At 33.2% G+C, this 24,623-nt stretch overlaps 1 pseudogene; it reads left to right on the top strand.

The window, feature by feature from the left end:
- The first annotated feature begins 1,050 nt into the window (after window positions 1–1,050).
- LOC134233911 (soluble guanylate cyclase 88E-like) lies at window positions 1,051–22,638 on the top strand (annotated as a pseudogene).
- Window positions 22,639–24,623: the final 1,985 nt, after the last annotated feature.

Below are 24,623 nucleotides of genomic sequence, written 5' to 3' on the forward strand. Positions count from 1 at the left end.
TTATTTTTGTTTTAAAAAGTCATATTTTGTTCTAGTTAACCAATATTTCAATTCATTTCAGCGTCAACATTTAGTGGCAAATGCATTTTAGTTTTTTTGTTCACCGAAACCCACTTTTGTCTGGATTTCATTAGAAGCATTATAACCATTCAAACTTGAGATATCTCCTCCTCTAAAATTCAAAATTTAGTGCTTTTTAATATTTTATACTGATCTAGCAAAGATAAAACACGATTCAAAATGTATTCCTTTGTCATTGTTTGAAAATATAAGGAATAGGAACATAGATTTGAAAAGATACTCGTGAGATTTGCCTCATAGAGCAGATAAATTTTAAAAGATTGAGATTTTTATTTTCTATACCAGCGTTAATCTAAAAACTTGCATAGCGGAAGTTATAACCAAATAGAAATTCGTATAATGAATGAAAATGCATAACTCTTCGCCATCCCGGAAGTCTTTTTCGTCCATATTTCTTAATTATGAACTGCTGGGTTCATTATTCAAAAAGGATACCTCAATTGTTCCCAGGATTTATGTCTTTAGTGACTACAAATTTGTCTTCTACCTCGATTGGTTATCCGTCATTTGTCGCTTATCCCAACATTGCGTACGAGAAGTTGCGAGATCACGTGTTTCCGCTTGACGCATTGGAAACAATAAATAGAATCAGCTGTCTCCAAGAGACCTGCTTCCATTGTAACGTATGCAAAAGCATTTATAATTGATTGTAAAATAAAATAAAATGGAAACGGTTGGGCTAAGAATTTTTGTGAACATGTTTTTGGATATAGAAAGTTTTTCCTATAAATCTCAGTCATTTTAAGTCGAAAATGAATAGGTTTAGTCCAATATCGTCTGATTCGTAAGTATTTTAAGGTATTTCATGAGAATATGCTTTAATATTCAAATGTAAGGTTTTTTAAAAGTGATCATCAAATTATTTTTACATCTAAAATTTTCAAAAACTTTTTCTACTTTGAAAAAATCATCTTTATCATAATTATCACAAGCATCCTTTTATATTTATAAAAAAAATTTCAGAAATGAGGATAGTCCCGAAGGAAACACAGATGAGGCGTTTGGTCACGTGAAGTCTTCCAAAAAGATGTACGGGTTACTGCTAGAATCGGTTGAAAATTACATTAAAGAAACGTATGGTGAAGATGCCTGGGAGAGAATTCAACAAATGGCCTGCGTGGAAACGATGGCGTTTTCCACCCATAAGAGGTACTCAGAAACAATCATACCAGACATAGCTCGCGCATGCTCTCTCGTTTTGGACATAAATGAAGATGATATAATGGACGCCTTCGGTGTGTCGTTTGTGAGTTTTGTTGGTCAGTATGGATACGATAAAATTCTGAGTGTTCTCGGTAGGAACATGAGGGATTTCTTAAATGGACTAGACAATCTCCATGAATATTTACGATTCAGTTATCCAAAACTGAAACCGCCATCATTCTTTTGCACAAACGAAAGTACAAGCGGATTGACACTTCATTACAGAAGTAAGAGAAAGGGATTCATACACTATGTGAAAGGACAAATTCGACAAGTGGGAAAATTGTTTTACAAAATCGAAATTGTCATCGATGTAGTCAGTGTAGAGATTCAGGAGAGTACTACTCATGTAGTATTTAGGTTACATTTTGAAAATAACGCTTACAAAGAAGAATTAGTGAAGCAGCAAGCATTCGCTTCGAACACTCTTCCTTTGAACAGCGTGATGTTTTTTAATCTCTTTCCGTTTCATATTGTCTTCACTAGGAGTTTTGAAATCAAAGGAATTGGCTCAGGGATCGCGGCAGTCTTCCCTTCAGCAAAAGGACAAAAACTTAATACGTTATTTACATTGACCCGTCCACTCATTGATTTTAAATGGGATAAGGTATGTTAAACATGGTGGAATTAAGTCTAATTTATTTAACATGTCCAAAGGTTCTTTGAATCAAATTGAGACATACAAATAAGTCTCCACCCCAGTGAAACCACCTTAACTGTAGCGTATCTTTAGGCCAAGACCAATAGCAAGAAATGATTTTAATTTGCTTGTGTCTGATTTTAATATTTCTTCAACATATATAATTCTTTTGCTTAATATTGGAAACAACAATTCACTGTATTGTAGATTTTAGAACATACAAACAACGTATTTGAATTGAAATCTCACAAATCACCCAAGAGATCAGGGTGCCCTTTTGAAGAAATTGCGAGAGAGGCATTTAAAAAGGGCGCGAAAGAGGAAAAGAAAGAACGCTCTATGAGCAGCTCCGACACACTTAGTAGTAATGGGACAGGTAAGTTATATTACTTTTTCAAAGTCCAATATCCTTTTGTTTTTCTAACTAACATCTGCTAAATACCATTGAATTTCCATATTAAAGATCTTTGAATTCTTATTGAAAGGCAAATGGTATCAGCATAATTTTCTACGAAAATGTAATATAAATGATCTCTTTACGAAATATTTTATTTAGGGATCACAGACATTTACTATTATCCTAAGAATGTTTTTTTTCTCATATCTGTGTTGATGAACCTGAAATAGGGACACTTCGTGACAAGGGAACTGTTGTTGATTTTTAAATTCAGTGAAAACAAGATAGTTAATGTCTTGTTCTATTGTTGATAACAACATAAGGAGAAATAACATAACACTATCGCAATTTTTAGCATAATGAATTTTTAACGATAACTTAGCCTCTGCACTTTTGCCGGGCATTTTAATCTTATTTTGTTAAACTTGAGGTAATAGTTTACTTAGTTAATCGTCTTTATATTATTTGCTAACTAAACGTCCGCCAAAATAAATCAATTAGCCCTTCAAAAGAGCATACAATTATCTTTAAAGTGATTAGAATTTTCCTGAAACACAATTTTTTATATTATTTGCCAAGCATACTAGTTTCAAATCAACATCATTAACAATTTAAAACTGAATTAGAATTTTTGGTGCAACTTATGAGCTTAGCTCGCCCACGTTTTTTTTTCTGAAAGAAAAATATATGGCATATGTCTTTCTGAGCTGCCTGTGTGTCTGTCCGTCACATATTTGACTGTTTAAGCTCCAATAGAAGAATATCAACCAATAATTTGCCACAAACCATATTTTTTTAAGAGATGGTTCAGATTTTTAAAAAAAATAAACAGTAAAATCTCCTATCAAGGAAAGTTAATAATAAATAAATTAAAAGACGAATTTTAATTTTTTTTCTCAAAGAAACACTAACCAGGTGAAGACATAACAATATTTACTTATGTTAAAGCTTTCAAAGTAAGTGAAGACTTACCCTGGAGCTAAATGGAACCAAAATGGGGGACGAAGTTTTTTAAGTCAACTTCCTATTTTAATCAATGTCTTGTTCTTGTCTAGGCTATTTGTTTCTACTTAAAAAAAATATACGCAACACATCAAGACCGAGGCAATGCTTGAATCAGGAAGTTTTTCCAAAAATCTAAAACTTCCTTTTCTGGATGCCAGAAAAATGCATTGTGATGCATATTTTGATTAAACCAAGATTTCCAGATGAACTTATACAGATACTGCATTATAAAATAAATATATAAGAGAACTAGAGGAATCATTAAAACCAAAAGATTGATCTTATTGTCAAATTAAACTTAAAATAATTCTGAAGCTGATGGAAAAGCTGTTGGGAATACAAGTTTATTGATGACTTTTTCTTTAATCATTGATAGAAAATTCTGTCTAGTCAAGAGATATTTTAGAACTCTTATTGGTCTTGAATTAATATAATCAAATTCCCATTAGTTTTCTTATTAAACTCGGTTTATTAAAAACTTATTCCGTCATCCATTAACAATTTTGAAAGAAATTATATAAGCTATAATTCGTTTAATTTATCAAGCGCTCAAACTTCAGAAAACTAATAATGGAATAATCTAATAACACTGTCACAAGATATTAATCCGAGCTTAATGATTTACCTCCAGCAAGAGAAAGTTCTCTGAAATTTAGTCAAGATAATGAAAATACAGATTTATGTTTTTTTCCGTATTCTTCGTGATGTTTATTAGGGTTTAATTTAGTATAGTAATATGAATTCAAAAAGGTCAACACCAAAGGAAGAATATTGCTGAACATACTTGAATAAAAATGTTAATGGCTTAAGTGTAGTGTATGCAATAATTAGAAGTAAACTTATAATTTACCGATGTTATGTATCTAATCAACCTGAAAGCAGAACTTGAATAAGGATTTTCATTTTTTATGCAAAAAATACGTGAAGTTCAACTTAGCAAAAATTGGCAGAATGCTGCATTATATTGGGAACATCATTTGTCTTCCTACACTATTGGACTTTTTCTAGAAGCTCTTAAACAGTTGACGGTTTACTTGGACATTTAAACCCGTGTCATGTACGGATGTACAGAATTGACAGTAGATACGAAAACCTTTCTAGTGGTCATAGGTATGGTGTTAGGGGCATTTACATGTGAAGGCCGGGAGTTGAGTGTAGGGTGGTTGTCGTTTTTGTCAAGGGCAACTTATATGTGCTGTGAAATACCTCTTTGTTTTCGTTTAATTAAATGCTGAGCTAAATATTTCCTTGTGAAAGAGTTTCCGTACATTGTCTTTTTGTAAAAGTAAGCCGTCAACAGTAAAAGTCAGTGCTCTTCGCAAACGTCCATTAGGATAGTCACTGTGGCTTTCTTTTAAAATTCAAGATCGATTGTACGGTCATCATTGTATATCAGAGGTGTTCATTTTGCGCGGATTTGGATTATGTTTCTAAAAAAAATAACAACTGCTTAAAAAGTTTCTATTTTCAAAATTTTGCATAAAGGGTCGAGCATTTGTCAAGATAACTCTTCCTACACTTTTTAGGATTTTATTTATATAAAAACCAATTGTACATTCATCTTTGTACATTAAAGGTCTGCTATTTACTTTGATTTTGGGCTTCTATAAGAAAAATGACTGCAGTAAAACTCAAATTTTGAGCTAAATGCATGAAGGTTCTCCATTTGTCCGGATAACCGTCTTACATATTTCAAATGTTCCTGTATCAGAGATTTTTTAAAGAAACTTGAATCTTGTTTTGCAGACCCAGAATTGTACTGAATCATTGTCAATCAGAGATGTCCTGATTCCTTGAAACTGAGAAAAATTGAAGAACAAACTTTAGTTATTCTTAATTCTAAATTCAAGTTCACTGGGATATATCGAATCGACATATAATTGGAAGTGATCATTGTTAACTGATAAATCGTTGTCGATATAGTGAAATGTCGAGTCAAAGTAACAGCAAGTGTTTTCTTCTCATGTAGAAGTTTTTGGACCCTCTATTGTGGTAGAAGGTTACAATATTAGTAATATCCCAAGAAACTTTTACTTTTTCCTTAGAAGAAACTTAAGGGGGAGCAACCAGACCCAACCTGACACAAAGCAGTCCGGGGCACTGCTTTCTGGGACTGCTAAAGCAGTCCCACAGCAGTCCCGGGGACTGCTCTCTGGGACTGCTTGGGTGTCAGGTTGGGTCTGGTTTGTACTGTATTTGACACAAAAGCAAATTATTGTTTGTAATTCTTTAATTGATGACGATACAGAAAATACACATTTGACAGATTTATACTACTTATAATGAGTAAAGTAAATCACTATTTATTTAAACTTTATTTTAGCGTGATTACGCGACACAGAGTGCTCGCGAAAATATTATTCTCGCGTATAATAGTATCACTATGGATCATATAGAGCAATAACCATAATTCGTGAAATCTTTGTCTCCCTTATAATGAAGCAATGACTATCTTGCGAAAATAAGGTGTCGCAAAAATTAAGTGATCTATGGTACTTAGAAATATTGCAAGACTCATGGGAAAAATAAATGACATGCGACAAAAATACCCTGATTGAAAATTAGCCTTATTTTCTGTAAAATCATTGGTACTATAGAATTTAAAACTACAGTGTATGATTTCTATTTTTTTCATTATTGTACTCGAATAAAGAGCAAAATCTTAACATAGATGGAAAATTCATGAACACTATGTTAGAAGTTATGCCACGATAAAAGAGTGTCAACTTAATTTTCAAAATCTCACATTAATGAAAAATCAAGGTATCAAAACTTTTAGTGTCATTTCCTAATCACATCGAGCAGTCATAATAATAAGATTCACTATTTAGAACAAGAGGAGACCAGAAAGGACAGTATAGAGAAGGAATCCTCAGACGAAGACGACGGACATTGCATTCACCTGAAGGGTCAGATGATGTACATGATGGAGTGGGAGTGCATTATATTCTTAGCCACGCCCATGTAAGGTTACGTCAATGAAGCTCTATCCAATCAAACGCATTATTTTCAAATATGCTTAAATTTACTCTATGTTTTATAGACAGGGGTGATAATTTATGGGGTCAGTTGATTAGATCAAATGGTATTGGCTAAATTTATATAGAATTTTCTACTCGTATGAAATTATCAACAATCAACCGGTCCATCTTAATTATTTTTGTTTGCCCTCTCCCAATCGGATGGCATAGAAAGGACCGATTCAAAATCTAAAAAAAATCTTCTAGAAAAGAAGTTTATTTTTTATCCCTTATATTTCTATTTCAGTCAACAAATTTGTCTAAATTTCGGGGAGGGGGGGGGGCCCAGCTACCAACCGACCTAAATATTTTACCTTGAGTCGGGAGAGGGAAATGAACATTATTTTAAAGATGGCCCCATTCAATTTTAACATAAGTTTTGATCCTGTCTTTATTAGATTGGAAGACCCTGATGCAATGTTCAGGACTGGCTTGTATATCAATGATCTCAGTATGCACGACTCCAGTCGCGATCTGGTACTGGCGGGGACCCAGCAGTCAGCAGAACTTAAACTGGCTCTGGATCAGGTCAGTTTGAAGATACAAAATATCTTAAACGTATTTGTTTCTTTTTTTGTTTAAGAAATGTTATATTTAATGTAGGAAAAGGGTTCAAAGGGGGTGGGGGGAGACATCTTAAAATGCAATCCCAATGCAGTATTCTGAAGTTTATAATATTTGGTCATCTTTACATTTTCCCAAATGTTAGCACTCATTTTTCAATTTTCTTTAAAATGGAATTTGATATTTTTATATTAACTTACTCCTAATAATTAAAAATGAAATTTGGGACAGATTTTACACTCATCAAACAAACCTTTCCACAGATCATGAAATAACAAGTAAACATATGTTTCCATATATGTTAAATGAATATATCTAATATCCGTTTGTAACGTTTCATTTTTAGCTCACCTCAACGAAGTTGGGGAGCTTATGTAATACCCTCGGCGTCGGCGTCGGTGTCGGTGTCGGCGTTGGCGTCCCAGGTTAAGTTTTTTGGAGCAGTTTTCTTTTTAACTACTTCTATGTCCTATATGGATTAGACATGCATGGAGGATGGTTCTAGTGTGTTTCATTGCACCATTCAAAGTTTCAGATGCTGCAATTTCAGCAAAGGAATGACCAGGTTAATGTTTTTGGAGCAGGTTAACATTTTTGGTGCAGTTTTTGGTGTAGGTTTCATTTCCAAGTAACTATAAGCCCTATGTTGACCAAACTTGCATGGATGATACATCTAAGGATGCATACTATCGGGCTTGCTTCGGATGCTGAATCTGACCTACATTTTCCGGTTGAGTGAACAGGTTAAAGTTTTTGGTGCAGGTTTCATTTCCAAGTAACTATAAGACCTATGTTGACCAAACTTGCATGGATGATACATCTAAGGATGCATACTATTGGGCTTGCTTCGGATGCTGAATCTGACCTACTTTTCTGGTTGAGTGAACAGGTTAAAGTTTTTGGTGCAGGTTTCATTTCCAAGTAACTATAAGACCTATGTTGACCAAACTTGCATGGATGATACATCTAAGGATGCATACTATTGGGCTTGCTTCGGATGCTGAATCTGACCTACTTTTCTGGTTGAGTGAACAGGTTAAAGTTTTTGGTGCAGGTTTCATTTCCAAGTAACTATAAGACCTATGTTGACCAAACTTGCATGGATGATACATCTAAGGATGCATACTATCGGGCTTGCTTCGGATGCTGAATCTGACCTACATTTTCCGGTTGAGTGAACAGGTTAAAGTTTTTGGTGCATGTTTCATTTCCAAGTAACTATAAGCCCTATATTGACCAAACTTGCATGGATGATACATCTAAGGATTCATACTACCAGGCTTGCTTCCGATGCTGAATCTGACCTACATTTTCCGGTTGAGTGAATAGGTTAAAGTTAATGCATGATTCATTTCTAAGTATCTATGATTCTTTAATGACCAAACTTGCATGGATGATACATATAAGGATGCATACTACTGGGCTTGCTTCAGATGCTGAATCTGACCTACTTTTTGTGGATGAGTAAAAATGTTAGTTTTTGATGCATGTTTCATTTCCAATTAACTATGAGCCCTATAATGAGCAAACTTGCATGGACTATAAATCTTAGGATGCAAACTAATGGACTTGCTTCGGATGCTGAATTCGACATGCATTTTTCAGATAATAGACCAGGTAAAAGTTATGGGTGCAAGTCTAATACCAAAAAACTATAAGGCTTACATAACATTGTATAAACCAAACTTGCACAAACGTTGCATCAAGAGATGAAAACTCTCAAATTTGCTTCAGATTCTGGATTTTGATTACATAGTTTAAATTTTTTATGTAGGTCTGTTCAAAGTATCAGATCAAAATTGCTTAAATATTTTCATTTTTGGAATGTACACTTTTTGTTGGTTAATTGTGTGACTTTGCCTTACTTAAAGACAACATTTGTTGAGGTGAGCTCTGTAATCTCTGATTACCTATGTTTTTTTAATTTTAAACTCTTCAGTGTTAGCTTATAAAATGTTTTTAAAACTGTATGGATTTATATGGGTAATCGGTAATGGAAAAAATGTAAACATCTTTGAAAGTCTTCAATATCTTTATTTTTAATTGATTTGATATAAGCATCATTTACGAGAGTTGTTCGAAAAGTTCGTGGACTTCTGTCATATTTTTTTTATTTGACGTCATATGTTATCCAAATTTAGAAGAAATATTTTAACAATAAATTCAAATAATTTGTTTAATTTTTTTTTAAATATCACGATTTATTCAAAACTTATCCAGATTTTAAAAATGCAATAATTGAGACGCAGAACAGGTCAAAATTTATTAAGTTACAAAAAATACACTAAATAATGTCTTTAGTCATATTCTCTGTATAATGGAGCAAAAACGAAAAGCAACCTAGAGGTTTAAATTTAGAATTGTTTCATCGATTCGTATTCCAAATGATGGCTTAATATTTTGCTTCTTTGAAAAAAAATCAACTTGAGAAGATAGGTAGATCTCATTGAAAACGACAGAAACGATGACGTTTTTAGAACGTCACGGAGCAGCAGATAACGATGCAATTTTGTGATTTACGCTACGCGCGATGTTGGTGCTATTTACAATTTTAGAATCTGACCTATGAAACTCTTCGGTGATTTTAAAAATATACTCGCGATATGTATGATTTTGGTATGAATGGCTAGATTTTCAACAGAACTACCCGTTTCAAGTAATAAAATAACATCTAAATAATTTGTATGCAAAAAGTTGAATTTTAAAACGCAAATAAAAGGTATTTTAAGCGTGTAACGCGTTACATTTTTTAGCAGGGATTTTTCGTGTGTAGAGCGTTCAAAAGTGAATCTAGAATTTTCATTTTCCTCACAAAACAAGAGCAATCCATGTCATTTGTGACTTCATAAACGATTTTGCATTAAATGTTGACAAGAAATGGAAAGCGATAGTTTTTACAGATGAAGAATCCGTAACGCTCTTCATTAAGAACGTGCATATGAATATAAACAATAAATTGACTCATTTCCAAGAAATTTTTTATAGAAACAAAATATATCAAAATAATTTGCCTTTTCTATAGATTTGAAATATTTCATTGATGTTGATATCAAACTGCATGCTTTGAAGCTAGTAATTGGACTACAAGTTCAACAGAAATGTCCAGCGTCTATAATGACGTGCAAAAATTAGACAGTGCCTTTTTTCGAGTCGTTAAACTATATTGATTTCCCCATCGACTACAGGAATAATTGAATGTTCAAAATGTGCTACTCTAAACGGTTAGATTGAATGTCAGATTTAAAAATTTATTCCATTAATTAATATTTTACGCAACATTTAGGAGGTTCAACATATTTGTCCAGTGAACGTTCTTGACGCGTAAAATTCGTTCTGCTTCAGCGTAATACATGAAAATGTGTTTAAGACTGCTACGAGTAATTAACAAAATTTATCATATATATACAAATCCAAAGTGCCCTTTATGTTCATTAGTTTAATTACAAATAGCCCATGACTTTTTAAACTCGTATTTCAAGTACAAAGAGATAGCGATAGGGTATCAGTCAAGCAAGTAACACTATCGGAAGCATTACGTCAATTTTTCCGTAACACTATGAAAGCGTAACGTCAAAGTCACCAACATCGCACATAACGTCTCAGGGAAAATCCTGAATAAACTCTTAAAATGTTGGAGGAATGAAAAAAATATGTCCCAATCGAGTTGTGCACGTGTGGACAAATAGTACAGGCAGTATTTCAGTGACAGAGACTCTGTATCGATGAGGATATTTCTGCGAAGAAACGGTTTAACTGTAAAAATCTGAACAGCAACTTTAAAAAGTTGGAACGTAAGGAAAGATATATGCGCTTCAGAGTTGCTTATCCTGTGAAAGCAGAGTTAAGAAATAAAACAAATTATAACCCTAAGAAAAGGAAATTAAACATCGGAAACAATTGTTAAAAAATGTCCAGTATTGGAAAAAGGTTTTTAAATGAGTGGATATTGATTGATACTGTGTGAAATGTATAGGGATAGTATTTTTTAGAAATTCTTCAAGCTATGTTTTGACGTTACATTGCCGTGTTGTGTGCTCCGCGAGTACAAAACATTTTAAAATGAAGTATATTGATCTCTGTTTAAACCAATGGAATGAAAGTTTACACATCAACAAAACCAATATTTTTACATATTATATTGTGCTTATTTTAAATTTCTAGTGAGTAATATAACGAAGATTGGCATCGTCCACAAACTTTTCGAACAATCCTCGTATTATTAAAAATAAGCCAAAAATGTTTAACAATCCATGCTTCATTTTTTTCTCTGTGTCTTTAATTTTACATTTGAAGTTCATCATAGTAATTTTTTTTTTTGCAAAGTTGAATTTTTTTTCCTTTTGGTATTGTTGGATTGTATTCACAATGTCTCATTTTTTTCAATTCAAACATTTGATATTCTGCTTAAATTGTTGAGTTACATTACCATTATCTGTACAACTATGAATAAGGTCTTGGAGTACTGTGACATTTGTTACAATATTGACTTCCAGCTTGACAGCTGAATTCTAAGTCAGTCCTCGTTTCGCTGAGGTTTTTCCAAACTTGTTTCAGGATACCGGGTCAGACGTAATTAAAATCTATGCAAATCGGGGTTTATTTGGTTATATCAGATGGGTGATCCTTTAAGAACTTACGCGAGCCTTCATAAACTGGAACTCGTTAAAGTAGCCATATTTGTTCTGTTCTCCTTGACAATCACTTATAGGGAGTGTACTTAGTTCAGGATTTTTAGAAAATTGAGAAATTATTCAATGAATACATCTTCATTTACCCACTGAAATTACTTGACATTGCTTCATGCATTGTCTTTGACAAAACAACGTAGGATCGTAAAGACCATGATTAAGCAATACTATCGGATGGGAAATTTCCAATATCGTATCTTTGATTGTGGGAAATCCTTGTTAATGACTTACCGTACATGCTGCTAATGCACCATTGACATTACAGCAATTACCAGTAATTATATTCTTGTAAACACAAACGCATTTAGAAAGTTCATTAACTGGCATCAAAGAACAAAAGCTTGAAGTTGCCTAAAGATTATATCGGGTACCTCTGCTCTCTCTGATTCTTTCAGTACACAAGTTCAAAAATATCCCAAGGCAGGTCCTGTAATAAGAAAATAAAGTATATTTTTAACGATGCTGCACTATACATGCACAATAGGTGTGAAAAGTTCATCTCTCAGGAGAAAAGATAACAATTATCTATTTTGGAATGTGATTCTAATTTTATTATTTTTAGCAAAAAAAAGTTTATTCTGACATCGTCTATAGCTCATATGCAACTAATTAAGTCACTGCAAGACGATCCTCAATCGAACCCTGTGACCGAGTCTGCACTTTTGTTATTTGTATCATTTTATGGAAACTATTTGGTGTCGTAAAGAAGTGGATTTGCATTTAAGAGAATCCTATATCATAGTCGTCAATATCATTTCGCCTGCATGCTGGCAGTAGACTCGAAAACTGGGGATATTATTGCTAATTCTTTATTCCACTGGCAATAAAAATGTACAATAGCTCATGCATTTTAGACCTTATTTTCCTTTCATGTATTATCCTTATTAAGTTTTTATTTGTGTTTTATTATATATCATATCGAGCTGTCCCAAAATCTCGTCTCCGTAATTCAATAGACGATGAGTTGTGAGACAGCAGCCAAAGCCTTTGACAGGAAAAGTAAAAAAAAACTACTTTTGATAAACATAAAGCTTAATTATTCATTGGAATCTATGAGATATAATATACAGTAACAAAACTACAAAAACTATTGAGGAACATTTTGTTTTCATTTTGGTGAACAATGGTATAAAAACCGAACATTGACCAATTGCAAAAATCTTGAAACTAAAATTCAAATCTGTGAGGAGGGCATAAAACAAAGATCCCTAGAAATCCCAGAGATGGAATCAGGGGCCTAGGAGAAGAGAGATTCCTTTGTTGATTTGTAACAACTGTTGTAAACTCTATGTTTTGAATAGATAGACGTAACGTTCCGTAACCAAATTCAGTATAAAAAGCAAAGCTTATAATTAAAGATTGATAAGAAAACATCTACCAAAATACGGGCCAACGATAGATTATATTTGCCTACAAGGTCATTATAACGACCATGGAATTTACGAAATTATTACATTCCCTATTTTATCCACTTATTTATCAGAAGCCTGTCTCGGTTGAAAAAATAATCGTATCGGAGCATGGCCGTGGGTAGGAAATAAGTTAAGATGTAGACATCATATGGAGGTGATAGCAGGATATTACTACATAAGTAAGGAAAGTTGACGATGGAAAAGATGAAGTTATGTCGTGTATCATACAATTTAGTTGTCGGTTGGCCTTACCGTCCATAGTCATTAAAACAAACAAATATGACAGATTCTGATGTTTCCTTCGTTTTAAGTTTTACTGGATATATCTCATTGACATATGAATGAAAGTATTTGTAACTTTTGTTAGCTGATTATAAATCGTCGATAAATTTAAATGTCCAGTTGAAGGCCAAATAATCTCTTCTTATATAGAAATTTCTTAATAAATTCTGCTGAATAGAAATGTAAAAAGAGATCGGCTAATAAAGAAGCACAATCATACCCATCGGGATTCTATTACATAAAGACTACATAAAGATTATCAATGGGGAACTTCAGCATCCTTTTAATATCAACTTCAGAGTACTTGTGTTCAGAAGTAGATGTCAATGTTATTGAATATAAAGACTTTTAAGCGATCATCTTAAAAGGGAAGGTCCTAAATAACATAAGAATCATCTTCCGACACACATGGAGGCTTTAAAGAGCATTATGTACTGGGCGACATGCACAAAACAAACACTAGTAATTTTCAGGTGTACAGAAAAGAATTTAGTGCGAATGTAATGAGGGTCTAATTGTTTATTTACGTAAAACAAAAAAAAATCAAAGGAATCATCATTAATATGGTGTACTTTTTATTATCGATGTCCATCACTGAGCATACGCCTTGGTGCATTGATAGAATTAAAGACCCATCACATTCAAACGCGTTTCGTTTGTCGCAATGCAGTTATGTACATTTGTTTTCTACTTTGATATATAAGGTTAAGTTAACTTACTTTGGTATCTTTTCCTTATAATTAATGAAATTACATGTATTGCACAAAATAAACATATTTTCAAAAAAAACAGTCCTCCTTTATATTCCTTAATCAAAATGACCCCCTGATTCGTTTACTTAAACAAAATGTACCAGCGAGTAAATTTTAACATCAAGCCAGTTTGTTGCTTATAAAAATTGAAATGTCCATATTTATTGCAACAGGAACAACAGAAAAGCAAGATTCTAGAAGAGAGTATGAAGAAACTAGACGCCGAGATGAAGAGAACGGACTCGCTCCTCTACCAGATGATACCAAAACCAGTGGCGGATCGACTGAGGCGGGGCGAGCCTGCAATTACGACATGTCAGGTATTAAAGTACCAAAAAAAAATTCTTTGCAAAAAAGCTTGAGAAATATTATCAAAGTTTTACATAATGCAATTTCAACACGTTTCTTTTTAAAAATGACGTAAAATATGGTTTAAAATAGTGTAGAAAGTTGTAGCATTAATTCAAAAATTAATTGTGTACATTTAAGCTTCAGATAAGGATATCTTGATCCTTCGAGCGACCTCAGTCGTTATTTTATTATTCTGTTTTCTAAGCAGAAAATAAACATGAGTTATCAAAATCACTAAGGTGAATGTCGTTGAGTATTATATTAATAATAAAACAATAAAAATACAAATCAGAATTAAATTTCAAAAAGAAGGGTAAGACAATGGACTGTGAAGTTTAATTACGCTTTGAAAATTTAAAAGCATTAGCTCATTGATTTTATGTTTGGAATTAAATGTCAAGACGGAGAATTATTTTCAACTTGTATCCTAGTGCTGTTAAGCTTTATCCTAAAATTAAAATAGGATAGTATTCAATCTTTTTTTAAATATTGACTTCTGCTTTACTTTATATTTTTTGAATGCAACACACTCTAAAATATTTTTGGGAAATAGAAGATTAGCTTTATCTAATGAAAGAATAACTTGAGTCTTTCTTATCCCTCTTTAACACCTCTCTATGAACTGAAAAAATGTAGAACTTTACACATCAATCCACGTTGTGGCAGATATGACGTTCACCATTATTTTGTTTTACTTGAACATAAATATATTATTTATTTTTATATGATTGACTCAAGCAAGCTAGGTGAGATAGAAATGTGATAAAAGCAAGTAAAGAAAACAAGCCATAGGTGAATAAGAGGAGACTTTTGTGGCAAAGGTTAAAGTTTATACTAATTAAAAATAATCAGAAATCTAAAAATAAATATATTTATAAAAACACATAACTGCCATTGTCTCATGCAAGAAATGAAATAAATTGAGATAACAATCAATATTCAAGCGCAAAATTCAATTAAACAACTCACATTTTGGAGCAGAGTAAGAGGAGGGATCAGGTGCCATTGAGGAGGGAGCATCCCCTGTCATCCTCTTGATCGGGAAAAAATTATTAGTAAAACATATATTATCCTGATTAGAAAAAAATTATCATGGACACCATTCTTAGTATAAATATGAGATGATCGTCGCCTGGAAGTTTTTTTTATTCATTTCTAAATATCTTCTCTACAAAAGTGTTTATTATTTCGATCCTAGGAATTTTAATGTATGAAATGTCTAATAATAAAATGAAAGGGTTGAAAAAAGGATCAAAGTTGATCATTAAAAAGAAGATAAAAAAGATTTCTTCGCCCTTAAAGATCATTAGAATCTCACAAAGGTCTATATTGCAGGCGATGATTGTAATTAAGAACTGTTTTTAGCTCACCTGAATTGAAGGCTGAAGTGAGCTTTTCTGATCACATTTTGTCCGACATTTTGTCTGTCTGTCTGTCCGTCTGTATGTTACCTTTTTCACATTTTCGACTTCTCAAGAATCGCTGGGCCAATTTCAACCAAACTTGCCACAAAGCATCCTTGGTTGAAGGGGATTTAAGTTTGTTCAAATGATAGGCCACGCCCTCATTCAAGGGGAGATAATTGGGAATTAGTGAAGATTTGGTGGCATGATTTAAAAACCTTCTTCTCAAGAACCACTCTGCCAGGAAAGATGAAACTTGTGGGGAAACATCCTCAGGTAGTGTAGATTCAAGTTTGTTCAAATCATGACCCCTGGGGGTAGGGCGGGGCCACAATGGCCGAACAAAGTTTTACAAAGAAATATATAGGAAAATTCTTTAAAAAATCTTCTTCTCAAGAATAACAAAGCCATGGCTGATCAGATTTATATGGCAGCATCCACAGGTAGTGTAGATTCAAGTTTGTATAAATCGTGACCCCTCGGGGTAGGGGGCCACAATGGCTGACCAAAGTTTTACATAGAAATATATAGGAAAATTCTATAAAAATCTTCTTCTCAAGAATTGCAATGCCATAATTGCTCATATTTATATGGAAGCATCCTCAGGTAGTGTAGATTCAAGTTTGTTCAAATCGTGACTCCCGGGGGTAGGGCGGGGACACAATGTCCGATCAAAGTTTTACAAAGAAATGTATAGGAAAATTCTTTAAAAATCATCTTCTCAAGAATAGCAAAGCTATGATTGGTCATGGGACTACTTTTGGATTTAAACTTTTCATAATAAACCAATTTTCTACTCTTACCTAGCTACAATGCTATGTTGAGCAATGTGGCCCATGGGCCTCTTGTCTTGACATCTCGTAAATAGGAAAAATTATGCCTTTTTTGACCAGCTTTAAATATTCATAGTACACTGTACAAGATCATGGTCATTGTTTTTCCCTGGTTATCTGTTAGTTAGCGTGGATCTATAAATCTTACCTATGTGGGTTATTAAGATTGTGAAAGCCTTGTCACCAAGACCAATCTGATTTAAACACACACATCTGGGGCTCGGTTCTACAAAAAAGAATAAGAGACACTAGATTTTTTTAAATTTTAAGAAATTAATGAATATGTAAAAAAAAAAAAAAAAAAACACTGCATCCATGAACACATCTCTCTATAAACCTGAAATTTCACGACGAATCAATGAGTAAATATTTTTAGAGTAGGCCCCTTTCTCAGTTCTTGCTTACATTGCCAGTCTTACATTCATCTCAGCTTTGCATCCTAGAATACAAACTTTTAGTCAAATTATTTTTTAAATGATACTACTAAGGATGAGTCCTTTGCTTCGAGTGGTGAGTAAAGACATGGCTTATGAAAATTCAGGAGTTTAAATAAATCCTACATTGTACATGTACACAAATGAATAATTCATATAGAAGTATGCATCTGAACTACAATGCGACATGCGACATCTTCAGATCTTAAAAGATAATAATGATCTTTAAATAAATTTCTGAAAGAGATTCTTAGCTAAGACCACAATGAGCAAATTTACTAAATGTTTCATTGGATAATTCAACTTATTTTACAAATGAATGATCATTTTAAAGAATTTTTGTAGATTTTTTTTTATCACACGTGCATTCTCTATGTTTTGGAAAGTCATACATTATCCGATCTTGTATCTGTACTTCAACCGAAATCTCCCTTTCTTTGCCAATGTTGGCCAAAAGTGAGAAAGATATTTTTACATGGACCTTACCTTCAACAGTGTTAGTTGTTCCCCGCTTTCGCGAAAGCGAGGGGACATTAAATCTCATTCGTCTGTCCGTCAGTCTGTCAGTCTGTCCGTCTGTCAGTCCGTCACAAAAACTTTAACCTTGCCCATAACTTTTAATTTAGCTGAGCTCATATTTCACAAGTGTATTCCTTGTGACAAGACCTTTCTTTGGGTACCACCAAATTTGACCTTTTGACCTTGACCTTGGAGTTTGACCCACTTTTACACAAAAAATCCTTACTTTTACTTTGGCCATATCTTTTGAATGGTAGAAACTAGGACTTTCATATTTCACATATATATTCTTTGTGGCAAGACCTTTCATTGGATACCAACAACTTTGACCTTTTGACCTTGACCATGGAGATTTCCGTACTTATAAAAAACTTTAACCTTGACCATAACTTTTGAACAGTAAGGGCTAGGGCTTTTATACTTCACATATGTAATCCTTGTAAGAGGACCTTTCATTAGATACCATGAACTTTGACCTTGACCTTTGAGTAAGATCTTTTTTCAAGAACTTTGACCTTGGTCACAACTTTTGAACTGCCAATGCCAGGACTTTCATTTCTCACATATGCATTCTTTGTGGCAAGACCTTTCTTTGGGTACCACCAATTTTAACCTTGCCCATAACTTTTAATTTAGCTGAGCTCATATTTCACAAGTGTATTCCTTGTGACAAGACCTTTCTTTGGGAACCACCAAATTTGACCTTTTGACCTTGACCTTGGAGTTTGACCCACTTTTACACAAAAAATCCTTACTTTTACTTTGGCTATATCTTTTGAATGGTAAAAACTAGGACTTTCATATTTCACATACATATTCTTTGTGGCAAGACCTTTCATTGGATACCAACAACTTTGACCTTTTGACCTTGACCATGGAGATTTCCGTACTTATAAAAAACTTTAACCTTGACCATAACTTTTGAACAGTAAGGGCTAGGGCTTTTATACTTCACATATGTAATCCTTGTAAGAGGACCTTTCATTAGATACCATGAACTTTGACCTTGACCTTTGAGTAAGATTTTTTTTCAAGAACTTTGACCTTGGTCACAACTTTTGAACTGCCAATGCCAGGACTTTCATTTCTCACATATGCATTCTTTGTGGCAAGACCTTTCTTTGGGTACCACCAATTTTGACATATTGACCTTGACCTTGGAGTCTGACCCCTTTTACACAAAAATTCCAAACTTTTACTCTGGCCATAACATTTGAATGGTAGATACTAGGACTTTCATATTTCACATATGTTTTCTTTGTGAAAAGACCTTTGATTGGATACCAACAACCTTGACCTTTTGACCTTGGAAATATTTCGTACTTACAAAAAAACTTTAACCTTGGCCATAACTTTTGAATGGTAAGGGCTATGGTTTTCATACTTTACATACGTAATCCTTGTGAGAAGACCTTTCATTGAATACTCAAACACTTTGACCCTTTGACCTTGACCTTGGAGTTCAGTGATGATTTGTAAATAAATGACATAAGATAGGATGTTCATATTACGCACAATATGTCATAAAAAATGACATCTCACCCACAAAGACACCGAAAGCGGGGGACCACAATTCCTTGAATTTGCTTGTTTGTGTAGTTTCTGCTCCATTTTTGAATTGTTTAATGGAATTTTGAGCTTGAATACTGTTCGTTATCTCCATATATTTCATTGATAAATAGATGAAAAGTGTCAGCGAGAATGAGTTTCTGGTGATCGAAACGAAACGCTCTAGAGTATATAAATTACAAAGTGGTCTCTAGAATGCAGCTTAAAATAGATTGAAAATAGAACACTGTTCAAAAAAATCTGTGTAAACATATCAATGTCATCAAGTCAAAATAGAATTTATAGCTTTTTTTCCGCTGCCAATGATCACAATAAAACCAGAGAGAGCCTTAATTATTAAAGTTAACAAGAATTTTTACATTTTGAAAATGGAAAGCTAACAGGTTGCGCCAACAGGGAAACATACATTTTAAGTGAAAATACGTCAATGGGTCCACATGGATTCTGTAAACTACAAAGTCTCATTTAAGAAGAGGTCCTTTAATTCTTTTGAAAGGAAGGTTTAAAGATGCTTGGGTATAATTGGACTACCCAGTATCTATTTTGAATAATTGACTGATCTCAAAAGAGCTCTAAAATTTAAACTTTTTTTATTATTATTATTATTTACGATACCGTGTAAATCACAGTTGCGTGTATTCTGTTATTGCAAACAGTAATGACTTAAACGGATTTTCCTCTTACATAAACTATTTTATGTTATGTAAGGGTGCAAAATGCACATAAAAGTTCTCTTCTAGCTTTCTTTGAAATATTAAGTGTTGTCTTTTTCAATCGTTTGCACGAAAGTAAATAATAAAAGGTTTCGAATAAATAGACTGCTTTGTTAAGTGGCATTGATGAAATCTTTTTCCAACTGGAAAAGCGATTTGCATTTTATTTACATTAAGTGTCTCCAAGAAAGTTTACTTAATGCCTTGTCAAAATAAAGTAATCCTGTGCCCTTTTGAAAATATTATTAACAATTCTTCTTCTAGTGTTTGAGATTAATATGAAAACTGTGAGATACAGATAAAATTAAACAAACATGTAAATGCTATTATGGCAGATGACAATATTGCCATATTTTTACACAGGTTTTCGACAATGTAACGATTCTGTTCAGTGATGTGGTCGGCTTCACGTCCATTTGCAGTCAAATTTCACCAATGGAGGTTGTATGCATGCTGAATGCCATGTACACAAAGTTCGACCAACTCAGCGAGCGTCACGGGGTCTATAAGGTGAGTTTAGTAGTGAGTCTTTTTCAAAGACAGTGTCAGATTTTCCACAAGTTTTAACTCGGGAATTTTACAAAGTATTTTTTTCCAAAACATATTTGTAATCGTCAAAGATTGAACTGAAGATTTCATCTAGAGAGAGACTTGTAAATATAAAAAAAAATATGGATGAAAATGAAAATAAATATTATATAAAGTTTCAAAAATGGTAATCGGATGCAGTACAATTTAAACAAGCTTCTGAAAGTCTGACGTCAGACTCACGTTTGTGAGAGTAGGCTAGACCGGAAACAATTCAGAGACAAACTAGCTTATAAAAAACCTAATACATTCCTAACAAACAACATCCTTTACATACTAGTAGAGTCTAATACACAATTTTAAAATACGAACGAGATGTTTTAGGCCTTTCAATAAGTTTTAACAAATTTTGCACTCAAATATATTGGCAAAGATACGTATGGTAAACCTTTTATTTACACTAGGTGGAGACAATTGGTGACGCCTATATGGTCGTGTCCGGCGCCCCGGAGATAACGCCCTACCACGCCCTTAACATCTGTAACATGGCCCTAGACATGATATCCTCAATGGTGGAACTGTCCGATCCCTCCACTGGGGGACACATGAGAATTCGTGTCGGTAAAGGCGCTTATTCTGAATCTGAAACTTATTTTCTTTTACGAGTTTACGAGGAAGTTTTGTTTCATATAACAAGAAGGATAATTACAACTTGCGCTTGTCAGAGAACTTATAAACAAAAGTAACAAAACCGTATTACTGAAAGAACGAAAATTTAATGTTTCAAAAATTTTAAATTTTATATAATTATATATAGATTTTTAAAAATGAATCATAAGTTCTGTTTTTCACCTGTATTTTTTTGTATTGCAAATTTATTTCCCCTTCTTAATTGTCGATCCGTGTTTTCCCAGGAATACACAGCGGGACGACGGTTGCAGGGGTGGTGGGGATAAAGATGCCTCGGTATTGTTTGTTTGGGGACACCGTCAACACAGCATCAAGGATGGAGACTAATGGAGAGGTATAATTAGCCCAAAGAAAACCACGTCAACAATAAGTGAAGAAATATAATTGTTTCCACTTTAAATTTTCAGTATATCTTATGATCGATGATTGATGTTTCTGTTGAAGGCTATGAAGATCCACATCAGTCAAACCACCTGGGATCACATCAAAGACCACCCATATAAAGTGGAAGAACGTGGATCCATCCCCATTAAGGTAAAGAGTTATGACTACTCTGTTTTGATACTAATAGCTGTTTCATGGAGACTGGTCCTTCAGACGGGACTATGTAAACTGAGATCCCTTGTTGCAGTAAGTGCAGGTACGATAAATATCCCTCAATGTTCAATGGCCCTGAGTGCCAAGTTAAGGTCAAAAATTCGCAGCCTTCCATCGACAAGTCTTTGCGTCTCAATTTGAATGAAAAATTCTCGAAAGGGGTGTTAAACAGAAAAGAAACAAACTAATAACTGTTCTGCATTTTTAGGGAAAAGGAAGTATGAAATCCTATTGGTTGCTTTATTTAGATGCCAACGACAACGATTCGCCAAAATCTGTTACGAACACCCCGAAATGGGAAATGAAAAATACCCTTCACTGGACAATAGAAGTCTCTACTCTCCCATTTCATTTGATGATATTCCAAGGAAACGGTCTATAGACGCCTCTCTAGATATTATCAAACAAAACGAACAAAACAATTCACTAGAGTTGTCATCCCATGATAAGAGGAATGGTTCTCTGGATATGGTGACTTCTCCCTTTAGGGGAGTAGAGAAACAGGGGAGTTATTCACCGCAGGGAGACAGACAGTTTAACTTCACTAAACCTTCCCCCGATATACATAACGGTGACAGCCCAAAGGTGAAATTTACAACGGAGAATAACCACGGATTTAGAGGAAATGGCAAAGGGTTTCTTGGAGAGGAGAAAAGTTCCTTGTGTCAAATTTTGTGAATATTTAGAAACGATTTATCGCAAAGAACTGGAAAAAATCCACATAATGTGTTCCCTTCCAAAACTCTTTAATTTTGTGCGTGCCGTCTATCATATGAAAACGATATTTCTTTTGGAAGTCAAATGCTCACAGTCCTTTTGTTGTTTTAATCATCTGTGATATCTCTTCTCTCCATTTCGTTTCGATCCTTTCGTTTGAATATATCATGTATACATGTGTATTTTGAAATGGAGAGAGAAAAATTAATAGTATCCTAAATAAATTCCTTAATGTTTTTTTATAAAAACCATATGCATTGTTTCAAAATACGAAACATTATTTTGTATGTTTTGCGATGAAGCAAAGTTTAAATATTTATCCAAAATTTTAGTATTTGTTTTACAAGTAACCCTGTATTTTTTTAAACAATAAAACATATGGTTTGATTTTTTAACTTATTATGTATGGATCCTTTTGTTATTGAAGTTTTCTTTGTTAGTTGTGAACATGTACTGCAAGAAATACTCAGTTTAAATATTAAAATTTAAAGATTACATACCCAGTTAAAAATTTGCTCATGAAGTGAGAATTGAATTATTTGGTGATTTTTAATATTTATACCTTATATTATAATTAAAGTAATATTGAATAAAAACAAAACATTTCAAAAAGTGTTGTTTTAATATGCAGAAAGAGTATTTAGACGCAATGTACACAGTGCAAAACGTTAGGAAAAACATATGACAACGTTCTTGTTGCACATAATAGAATTAACTCAAAAATAAACATTTATTGACTATCCATGAATTGTGTTCTTCCGGAGAAAATAAAATTTCACATGTAAAAGTCAGATTTCTAGGAATTGTAAATTATATAAATTCTTCTCACCTCTACATTCCTTTCTTCATGTTTTCTTTTGTTTCAATTTTTGACTTGCTGAAGGATTTAGATTCTATCTAAAACTAAATGTAAATAGTCACATTCTTACACAGTCATTGGACATTTTAAACAGTTTCAATTCGCAAAAATTTTTGGCGATATTGAAATTAAGAATTATTTTGTACATTTTGATGTCATTTTGATGTCATTTTGAGCCCACCTAAACTGAAAGTTCAAAACAGGAAGCTTTTTGATTTTCCGTCACACGGCGTCCATTGTCCGCTTAGTTATATATGTCTGTCTGTCTCGTTTAAAGTCAACAATAGCAAATTCCAGGATGCTGTCATGACTTTGCAGCATACACAATCTAACATTAAGTCGAATGCTGACTGATGGTTTTCCTAACTTGCCATGCCATTGATTCAACAATGATTTGTCCCTGGATTTTTCGGTTTGGTTGATTATGAAAAGGAGCAATGGCGGTTGAAAAGGGATGATTACTCCTTCATGACACCTAGTAAATAAGTAAATCCACCACTGATGTCCTAAAACGTTCGTGTTTGCTCTGCCTTTGAAATGTAATTGTACATAAATGGACTTTTGAGCATGATTAAAGGTTTTTTTTTCATTCTACTTTTTATATATTATTATCTAATTATTTAGGAATCTTTATTACATGGTGCGACTCCTACTTTTACGTTTCTTTTTGACACATTTAGATATTTCCCATATAGCATTTTAACAAAGGCACTTCTTTCTATATGTATAATAATGATGGTACTCATCTTCTATTTGCAACTTCTTATATATGCCATTAAATGAAAATTAATGGCATCCCCATGTAAACTTTAATAAAAGGTGTTATTCTGGATCTTCAATTTTTTGAGATGCTCACAGATTCCCCAATTTAAAGGGGAAAATGCATGAAGAAAGATAATCAAAAAATTGGAGTATCTTAAGTGTATTTGGATTTTTTTTTTAAATACTGTTTATTTCATTTTGAAAATTTACAATAAAGAGGTCATTGATTCCAGAAAAACAGTCACTTAAATTTTTTGATTAAGAGGGATTGTGATAAACCGATTCAAAACCTGTCATACGTTTTTTTTACAGTCAACTTGTGTGTTAAATTTATTTATAGGTCTGTTTTTAAGTGAAGAAATATATTAACTACGAGTTTGCAAAGATAAACGAAAATGTTTTCCAGCAAATTCAACCCTCTCTTTCTAAAAGTAATTTATCTATACATATAAACATATTCTGAATATAAAGATAGAATTCTTTTGTCCATCTGTTATCTAAAGTTAGGTTAAAGTTTATCTGAATAGGAATATAATCGAATCGTAATGTAAAGTACTGCTATCTATGGTTACCTCTCATAAGAGGTCAGCTAAGAATATGTTGG

Source organism: Saccostrea cucullata, unplaced genomic scaffold, assembly GCF_032062105.1.
Source record: "Saccostrea cucullata isolate Sc308-1 unplaced genomic scaffold, CSIRO_AGI_Scuc_v1 ctg4032, whole genome shotgun sequence".
NCBI lineage: Eukaryota > Metazoa > Mollusca > Bivalvia > Ostreida > Ostreidae > Saccostrea > Saccostrea cuccullata.